Source organism: Arvicola amphibius, chromosome 2 (assembly GCF_903992535.2).
Source record: "Arvicola amphibius chromosome 2, mArvAmp1.2, whole genome shotgun sequence".
Taxonomy (NCBI): Eukaryota; Metazoa; Chordata; class Mammalia; order Rodentia; family Cricetidae; genus Arvicola; species Arvicola amphibius.
The window spans coordinates 39,397,014-39,407,531 of record NC_052048.2 but is presented as its reverse complement, the minus strand read 5'-3'; positions in this window follow the sequence as shown (position 1 = coordinate 39,407,531).

The following is a 10,518-nucleotide window of genomic DNA, read 5'->3' as shown; positions in this document are numbered from 1 at the left end:
CAGTTTTAATTTCTACTATCGCAAATACTGGTAAGCTGTATTCTGATACTCAAGTTTTTAGAGTGGAAAATGGGTCCTGAACCCCAAAACTTCTAGAAGACCCGCAGTTTCAGGTGGCGTCCTCCCGTCAGTTGCACCACCCTTTCTAATTCACAGTTCTGTTCACTGGCAGCATTAGTGATTTTCTCTGCACGTGTTTACCGCCTTGTGAAGAAGCAGATTTGGGTTCTGGGGGCCTGAGGTGAGGCTGCATTTCTAACAAGTTTCCGGACACCCACTGGGCTGGAACCCACATTTTGAGAACTGAGCCTCTAGACTTTGGTCTAGATGCTAAAATTAATGCCCGAATCTGTTCCAGGTGAGCAATGAGAGGCTCTCCACAGTTAGGTAAGGAGGAAAGATGCTATCAAGACTGAAGTACAAGTGGGGGTTATATGCTGAGTTTACTGACAGGAGACATTAAACTTATTCAGTTACGACTCTATAAGAAACTAGAATTTTCCACAAATCTCAAAGCACATGCCGGGTAGTTGAATGGTGGAAATTTCAGATGTCCAATGTCAAAAAGCAATCTAAAAAAAGACAACACAGTCCGCACAGAGGCCGTGAGTGTGGCTCAGCTCCTGAGCACCTGCCTCGAATGTCTAAGGTTCCCAGCACCCTAAAAACAAAACAAAACATCCTAGGGGGTGGTTGGTGGGGGATTTCTCAATATGCCATATAAGATTTTTTTTTGTTGTTTTTTTTTCAGTTAGGCGGAAAATGTATTTAAAACCAAACTATAACTGCTTCTGCTATCTAAATTGGGATGTGATATAGTTTACATCAGTGGAAAAATGAATATCTTTCTGCTTACCAAATGGAAGAAAGACCAGGTGGTTCTGCTTCCAGGGAAGGGGCTACATACCCAGATGTTTCCAGGCCTCCATGGGTCTTGAACCAACCAGAGAGGCTGGTGGGTTCTACTGAGAAGATTACCATCTTACTCTGCCACCGGGAAAGCCATTCAGCTTTCCTCGATAGTGGTCATGCTTGGTTGAGGACTTTCTGTTGTTGAATCTTCCAGTTGTGGTGTGTGTGTGTGTGTGTGTGTGTGTGTGTGTGTGTATCAGAAGGTAACATTGGGTGCCATCTACCTTGCTTATTTGACCTAGTCTCTCATGAAATCTTGGACTCACCCATGATGCTAAGCTGGCTGGCGAGCAGTCCCCCAGGGACCCTCCTGTCTCTCCCCCCTGCCAGCAGTCCTCTCCACCTTGCTTTTAAACTTGGGTTCTGGAGTTTGAACTCAGGTCTTCATGTCTGCATGGCAAACAAGTTACAGACTGAGGCATCTTTTCTGTCTCAGAGCATCTGGGGTTTTTTGTTGTTGTTGCTGTTTTGTTTTTGAGGAACCTGAAACCAAGATTATACATGAACTGTAGTTATTTATTCAGTGTTTAAAATTTATTTGTTTGTTTGTTTGTTTTAAGATAGAATTTCACTGTGTAGATTGGCTTGACCTGAAACTTACTATGTAAACCAGGCTGGACTCAAAAATCAAACAGAGAGTGGTCTTCCTCTACCACCTGAGTGCTAGGTAGTTAAACGCTTGTGCCAACAAACCTGCATAATGGTTTTTTGTTTGTTTGTTTGTTTTGCTTTTGGAGACAGGGTCTTGCCTTGTAGTGATACCGTGTTAGCCAGTGCATGAACTGGCCACATAACTACTCCATACTGCTAGGGGGAAAGGGTTTTATTTTGTCTTGTTATTTTGTTTTTTTGTTTTGGAAGATAAGAGAGTGAGAGCAACCAGAGGCATCTGGAAGAGTCAGAGCAGAAAGAGAAAGTGGTAGAGTGAGCATGGCCAGCTGACTGGACCTGTCCATGAAAGACCAGGAGCAGAGAGGGGTGGGGGGAGGAAGACAGAGGAAGGACGACAAAAAGAAATTAGTAAAAAGAAAGAAATATCTAAAGTCACAGGGGTAGAAGGAGAATGAATAGGTGGGGGAAGGAAGCCCCGAGCTGGAGAATTTAGGATGTGGAAGAAGTGAGAAGGGCTGAGAAGAACCAAAATGCCCGCATGGGCTTCGAAATAAGTAACAGTTACTGTGATCCCTGAGGGAACCGGGAGGCCAGCATGTACTTTGGTGTGCTGATAGGTTCCACAGGCAGCCATTTGTTTCCTCTGCCAATGATAAAGAAAACCACTTCTCTTGGTGGAGGGAACAAGCTCCACAAGTTCCTGAGGAATTAAGTACCAGAATTTGGAGAAATGGAGTTTCATTAGGACCTGACACCTGAAATTCACGATTCTCTTGCCTCTGCACCCTGAGGGTACAGCTATGCACCGCTGTGTGTAACGAGCAGATTGTTTTTAATGTAAGAAATCAAATTTTCTCTCCCTGCTTCGTTCCCTTTCCTCTCTGAGGGTGCATGCATGTGAGCATGCGCACACTCTGGGACGTTTCTTTTTAGCCAAGCACGGAGTGTTCTCCAAGGTAGACCATCCCGGAAGAGAGCAGGAGTGGGAAGAGCTCTGCGGGCTCACATAAGGGTATTTGAGTATTTCTGTGGGAAAGAATACACATGAACGAAGAGGAACCTTGGAAAACAGAGAAATAGGAAAAGAAAAACAGGAGTGCAAGAGAGAGGGAGACACACACAGAGAAAGAGAAAGGGGGGGCTTGAAAGGAGCCTGAAGAGGGGCGAAAGTGAAGGCAGCCGGTGGCATGTGCCCGCACAGCCTGGGCTAGAGAAGCGGCACTGTGCCTTGGCCAGGTGAGGAGGCATTGGGAGGGGTTGGGATGAGGGTGGAAGAAAATGTGGCTGCTTTCTACCTCCTTGGTGTGTGGGAGCACAGCTGACAGAGGTTAGCAGTTTCCTGAGGCAAGACGCTGGAGACAACAGGATGAGGACAAGGCTGGGCCTGTGGGCTGAAAGAACACGGCGTTCAGGAACTATAAAAAAAAAAAAAAAAAAAAAAATCCCCAAACCTGGACTTGCCTGAGGAAGTGTTAGGAACCTTCAGCCCTAGTTTATGTTCCAGAGAGCAGGTAGGGTCCCAGCAGGTACCTTGGCTAAAGGCAACAGACAGCTGTTTAGGGTATGACCCTGGCATCCAGGGTCACCTTGCTACCACCTGGGTCCTTTCATAGCTCTGAACCACAGCGTCACCTTAAAACAGGCAGTGACAATACTCGAGTTTCTCTTCAGACTGTAGAAAATCGTTCACCTTTTATTAGAATGTGTAACTATCACATTGGCCCTGGCACCATCTTTGTGATAAGCCCCTGCTAGGCACTCCATTTCAGAAATACTTTCTGAAAAGAGAAGGGACCCTATCTCAAAAATAAAACATGCGCGCGCGCGCACGCACACACACACACACACACAGACAGTCAGACAGAGAGAGAGAGAGAGAGAGAGAGAGAGAGAGAGAGAGAGAGAGAGAAATTTAAAATGAGCATTTAAGCTATAACAGAAATGAATCTGTAAATGTATCTGAACCACTTCCAAAATGGAACATTGCTGTCCACATTACACAGATAAGAAGATAGGGAGTAGGGGATAGGGTTTCTTAGCAACTAGCAGAACCAGGTGTGAATGATCCTGAATATTATGTTGTTAACTACATTGTAGTATGGGTTGCTTTGTTCCTTCTTGTGGTATCTGGCATATTTTTTTTACTTTATTTATTCATGTATGTATGTATGTATGTATGTATGTGTGGATGGATGGATGGATGGATGGATGGGTGTTAGCCTGCATGTATGTCTGAGAGCCATGTGCGTGCAATGCCCCCAGAGGCCGGAAGAGAGCATCTGCTGGCCTGGGACTGGAGTTACAGATAATTGGGAGCTGCCTTGTGGATTCTAGGACCTGAACCTGTTGCATAGATAATAAAAACCCAGAGACAGATAATGGGGTTCAAGCTGAAGATCAGAAAAGCAAAGCAGCCAACTGCTAGAGAGATCTTTTCCCTCTACCAAATCTTCAGACCAAAAGGGTGAGATCCTGTCTCCACGACTCCTCAGACTCCATACTCCAGTGAGTTCCTGTCTCTTCCCCTTTATATTCCTCTCTCCTCCCATATCGCTTCTGTCTCCACTTTGCTAGTGCTGGGATTAAAGGTGTGAACCATGACACCTGGATCTGTTTCTGGATTGATCTTTTGGTAGCCCGGGGTAGCCTTGAACTCACAGAGATCTGCCTCTGTCTCCTGAGTCCTGGGATTAAAGATGTGTGCCACTACTCCCTAGCCTGTATGTCTGACTAGTGTGGCTGTTTTGCCCTCTGATCTTCAGGCAAACTTTATTTATTAAAACACAAATTATATACCACTATATGAACCCAGATCCTCTGCAGAGTCACCAGTACCCTTAACTGCTGAGCCATCTCTTCAACCAACATAAACTTAAGTTTCTTAAATCCTAAATCACTCTGTGCAGTGGTAGTGCATGCCTTTAATCCCAGCACTCAGGAGGCAGAAACAGGCAAATCTCTGTGAATTTGAGGCCAGCCTGGTCTACAGAGAGAGTTCCAGGACAGGCTCCAAAGTTACAGAGAAACCCTGTATCAAAATAACTGGGGTGGAGGTATGGGTGAGGGAGAGATGTAAATTAGAATCATGCCTCGTACTTTAAAATAAAAATTGTGCATTTGTGAATGTATGGCTCTGTGCACCTGAGTGAGGGCAGGGGCCTAAAGAGTCAGGAGGGCCTCAGATCCCATGGTGCTGGATTTACAGGAGGTTATTGATGGAGGAGTGTCTATGTGTTACTTTCATTATTAATAAAGAAACTGCCTTGGCCCTTTAAGAGACAGAAAATTAGGTAGGCGGAGTAGACAGAACAGAATTGTGGGAGAAAGGAAGCAGAGTTGGACAGACACTTCAGGCAGTTGCCATAGTGAGTCGCCATGCTTCTCCTCTCCAAGATGGACGCAGGTTAAGATCTCTCCTGGTAAGCCACACCTCGTGGTGCTACACAGATTACTAAATATGGGTTAAAGCAAGATATGAGAATCAACCAATAAGAAGCTACAGATAACGGGCCAGGCAGTATTTAAATGAATACAGTTTCCATGTAATTATTTTGGGTAAAGCTAGCCAGGTGGCGGGACGCAGCCCCACCGCTCCTTCTACAGGTTATGAGCCACCTGAAATGAACTCTGAGAAGTGAACTTTGACCCTTGTAGTGAGGAGCTGTGGGCAGGCCTGCTTTTCATCCTGCCCAGCTCTCGGCTGCCTGACTAGCTCAGCCCCAGAAATAACAACACACAGACTGTATTCTTTTAAACACCGCCTGGCCCATTAATTCCAGCCTTTTTCTCACATCTTGACTAACCCCATATCTAATAATCTATGTAACACCATGAATGGTGTCTTACCCGGAAAGATTCAGCATGTCTGGCCTGGTGGCTGGCTTCATCACATCTCTCTCTCTCTCAGAGGAGAGGCATGGCAGTCTGACTAACTTAAGAGAGGCATGGCATCTGACTGATCCTTCTACCTCACTTCCTCTTCCTGTTCTGTCTACTCCACCCACCTAAGGGGCGGTCTATCAAATGGGCCAGGCAGTTTCTTTATTAGCCAATGGGAGCCCTCCATCATTTCCCCTTTTTCTGTTTAAACAAAAAAGAAAGGCTTTAACTTTAACATAGTAAAATTACATATAACAAAACAGTTATCAAGTAAGAATTACAGTTACAATATTTATATCTACTTTATCTTTTATCATAACAAAGGAAAACAACTATAATTATCTATCTATTCTTCTTCAGCTCCATCAAAGACTCCAGAAGGACACAATATTACCTAAGTAAATAAGAAATATGCAATTTCCAAACTCTAGAAATCACAGAGACATTGTGCTACCTGGACAGTCACCCAAAGTTCTTTTGTACTGTCGGGGCATCCATCTTCGGCCTACAGGCCCATAAATATCCAGCAGACATTTCTATGCAGCAGGAAATTTCGAAGGCAGTTCAGTCACTATCTGCTGTGTCCTTCAGAATGTCTCGCAGACTCTTTCTTGAATCAGGAACCCCAAAAGATCATCTCACATTTAGTCCTCTCTCTGTGGGTTCTTCGTGTCCAGTTTATGCCAACAGTCCAGGCAAGAGCAGTTTCTTGCCCAAGTGGCTATTAAACTCCATAAGGATCCTTTTCGATGCCCATCTTCCTCTTGAAGTAGATTGGTGCTGCCAGGAGCTGACGTGTCTCATTGTCATGAAAAGCCTTAAGTTTTAAAACATCTAAAATGCGATATTCTGTAGTCTTTGAAAGATATGAAGAATGCCTATGTAACTTAAATATATCTCTATATAGTTAGAAAATCTAACTAACATAACTACAAGTTTTACTATTATTGATAACTATCCATTAACAACCTATATACATTACATTTTTAAATGAACTACACAATCACAATACATTAATCATATAACATACATATAACAAAATTTACCTTAAATTTAAATCACTAAAGCAAAATCCATATCAATGCAAATTATTCATCTCCATATCATATCCCCCTTTAAATGTAAAAGAACACTTATAAACAATATTTGGGAATATGGGCGCAGTTATTTCTCTCCAAACTGCTTCATGCTGAATGGGGGCGCTGTTAATCAGATCTTTCATGGTGTAACCTGTGTGCCAGGTTCATCTCAGTCATCAGTTGGGTAAAGTAATTTTCTGAAGGTGTTCACAGCAACCTTTCAGGAGGGCGTGGTCTATCATACCATATTGGGATAGAAGCAATCCATAAGGTCTCATTTTCTGTAAAAACAAAAGAAGAATCTCTTTTCCAAAGTATCATATCCTTAGATCCAAATTCTGAAGTCAAGGTATTTTCAAAATATCTATCTTGGATTAGTTCAGCAGCATTTATAAACAAATATCTTTTAGCAGCTGTTGCTCCTTCCTCAGCATTCAAACAATTCAAAAAGAGCATAATAGCATACAGTATCAAGATTCTCTGTGTATTTTCCATCTTTGTGCGGCTTTATTTTAACCTCTATTTCGTTTATTTTTACTTTTATTTTTTGAGACAGGTTCTCTGTATATTTCTGTCCTGGAATAACTTTGTAGACCAGGCTGTCCTTGAACTCACAGAGATCTACTTGCCTTTGCATCCCAAGTGCTGGGATTAAAGGCGTATGCTACCATACCTATAACTCACAGAGATCTGTCTGTCTCTTCCTCCCAGGCATTGGGATTAAAGGTGTGTGCTGCCACACCTTGAAGTCACAGAGGTCAATCTACCTCTGCCTCCCAAGTGTTGGGATTAAAGCTGTGTCCACCACAACAAACTACTTCCTTTTTTTTTCTTTTTTTTTTTTTTTTACTTTTAAGAACTTTAACCTTTAGTCTGCATATATTTTTAACACAGTGTAAACCACTTAGACATTTTCTTCGACTCTGAATTTTTCTTTTACTGTATATCTATCTCTCTTTCTGACTACATGAGTCTTTACTTTACCAAACAATATCAGTAGGACTAAAGCCGTGACTTTGGCGGCTAGATCCAGCCCATTCCCTAGCTTTCCAGCCTCATGGCAGAGGTACCACAACTCTTTGGCGGTTCAAGGTCCCTGCCAGCAAGCAAGCTGCAACAGTGTTAAACAACAATCAAAAGCTCCATAATCAGTACTGCCTGCTTGAAAGAGTCAGAGTTTGCCCTGGTAGGATGACCCAGAAAGCCGGCATTTTAAAACAGCACAACTTTTTTCCTGCTACAGCTGAAAACTGAAAAGCTTTTCATCAACACCGTTTAAGTGTTTCGTGGCAGGACCTCTTAATGAGCTGCAGGGTTTTGCAGCTGAAGCTGAGTCAGGAAGCCTCTCTTAGATGAGAGCGCTTGCTCAGACCCGAGAAATTGCTGTTATCAAGAAAACATGCTTTACTCTAGTCTTTCCCAAGCTTTCTCAGGCTTCCTGTGGATTCAGTTATCCACGTTGGGCGCCATTCTGTAGTGATGAGCTGTGGGCTGCATTCCTGCTGCCCTGCTTTCGGCCTCCTGACTAGCTTAGCCCCAGAAATAACAACACACAGACTGTATTCTTTTAAACACCGCCTGGCCCATTAATTCCAGCCTTTTTCTCACATCTTGACTAACCCCATATCTAATAATCTATGTAACACCATGAATGGTGTCTTACCCGGAAAGATTCAGCATGTCTGGCCTGGTGGCTGGCTTCATCACATCTCTCTCTCTCTCAGAGGAGAGGCATGGCAGTCTGACTAATTTAAGAGAGGCATGGCATCTGACTGATCCTTCTACCTCACTTCCTCTTCCTGTTCTGTCTACTCCACCCACCTAAGGGGCGGTCTATCAAATGGGCCAGGCAGTTTCTTTATTAGCCAATGGGAGCCCTCCATCAGACCCTCTGTAAGAACAACACACAGTCTTAACTGCTGAGCCATCTCTCCAGTCCCCTCACATTGCTTTTGAAGCCTTTTTGAGATATTACGGACATTCATCAAATGACATCTAGCCATGAGTGACAGCATGTTAGTAATTCCAGAGCTTGGTAGGCTGAGACAGGAGGATTTCTATGAGCTTGAGGGGAGCCTGATCTAGTAGGGACTTCAAGGGCAATCCTGGCTGTATAAGATGACATTATCTCAAACATTTTAAAAAAAATAAACATTTCATCCACCTGTATACTTCAAATATACTGTCTTTAAAAACAAATGGTTGAGATAGGATCTCAAGTTCCAGGTCATTCTTGTGTGTAGTTTAGTGGTACAGTGCTCAGTCAGCATATGTGAGGGCCTGAGCTCCATATTTAGCCACGGGGGTGGGGGAGCACAGATATTATTGCTACTTACATCCGGGACATTTTATAAAAACATCAGACATATGCTTCGGAAAGTGGAAAGCAGAGGCTGAGGCCAAGTTTTCCTCTGGTGACATTACAGGCTCCAAGGCAGCTGAGACTGGTTCCTTCAGGTCCTTGCTGCGTAGATTTTCCTTTTTGGGTACAATGGCACCCAGCAGTCATGCTTGGTTAAGGAAGAGCTGGGCAAGAGAAAAGGGAAGCAGACAGCTGCAGTTTGTTCAACCATAGCCACATCTCTTCGCTCTAACCCCAGAGACGGGCGTCTTCCTCCACTGCTCCCTCAGATACAGGATGAAATCATCTCTAACACGCAACAGCTGTGCTGTTTCTAAACCAGGGCTTCTCTGAGGCTTCAGTACCAAAGAGGAGGTGACCCTGTGTCTTGAGTACGATGATAAAAGTCTATAAGGGTTATCTGTATTAATGCCGCCCTTCTGGGGCTCAGAAGGTCAGGACCAAAGACAACCATGTTTTCTTTTAGAAACTCTGTCCCGACCTTGACAGTGGGTGAGACTTGGGTGCAGATACAAGACCTGGTGCAGATCAGCTCTGGTAATAGTTCTGAAATTTGTCTTCTTTTATACATTGCTGTTGTTTTGAGACTAGGTCATACTGTTGTAGCCCAGGCTAATCTGGAAGTTCTGGTTTCCCAACCAAGTAGTAGGATTCCAGGCATGTATCACCATACATGGCTAAAAAGTGTGGTGTGTGTGTGTGTGTGTGTGTGTGTGTGTGTGTGTGTGTGTGTAGACATTCTGAGACAGGATTTCACTATATAGGGCAGGCTGACCTGGAACTCATTATATGGTGCATGTGTATGTTTATAATTATACATGTGTATATAGGTATATATATATAAATATAAAACAATATATAATTATATATAACATAATTTTTAAGTGTGTATGTTTTGCCTGCATTTATGTATATGCACCATGTGCATGCCTTGTGTCCGTGGATGTCAGAAGAGGGCATCAGAATGCCTGGAGCTGAAGATATGGATGACTAAGCTGCATTGTGGGTGCTAGGAACCAAACCTGGGTCCTTTTCAAGCATTAACAGGTGTTCTTAACCACTGAGCCATCTCTCTAGTCCCTTAACTTAATATTCTCAAAGATAGGACCTCGTGTTGTCCAGGCTGACATTAAACTCCATATATAGCTGAGGATAACCTTGAACTTCTGATCCTCCTGCCTCCTTGTCCTGACTGTTGGGATTATAAGCATTTACCACCACTGTCAGCTTATGTGGTGACATTGATGGAACTCAGGATGTCACGCATACTAGACATGGATTCTGCCAAATGAGCTACATCACCAATCCTATATGTTTTTAAAAACACACTAAGACAGATTTCTTTTTAACAAAAGGGAGTGGCAATATTAAGGACAGTGTAATTTTTTTTTCCCTTTTGTGATAGGTTCTCACTTTGTAGTTCAGGCTTGCTTTGAACTCACGTCAATCCTTCTGTCTCATTCTTACAAGTGTAGTGATTCTAAGCACAAGCACCCACACTGTTCCTTGTTATCCTCCAACTGAGGATAAATGTCTTCTCAGACTCCATGACAGTGCAGGGAGTCTAACGGGAAGAGGATGTGCCTTGGGCGGAGGAAATGCTGCCTTGGATGTGCTGAGGCTGCCATGGGCCCCTGCTGTGTCTTAACAAATACTCTCTAACTTGAAGTTTTC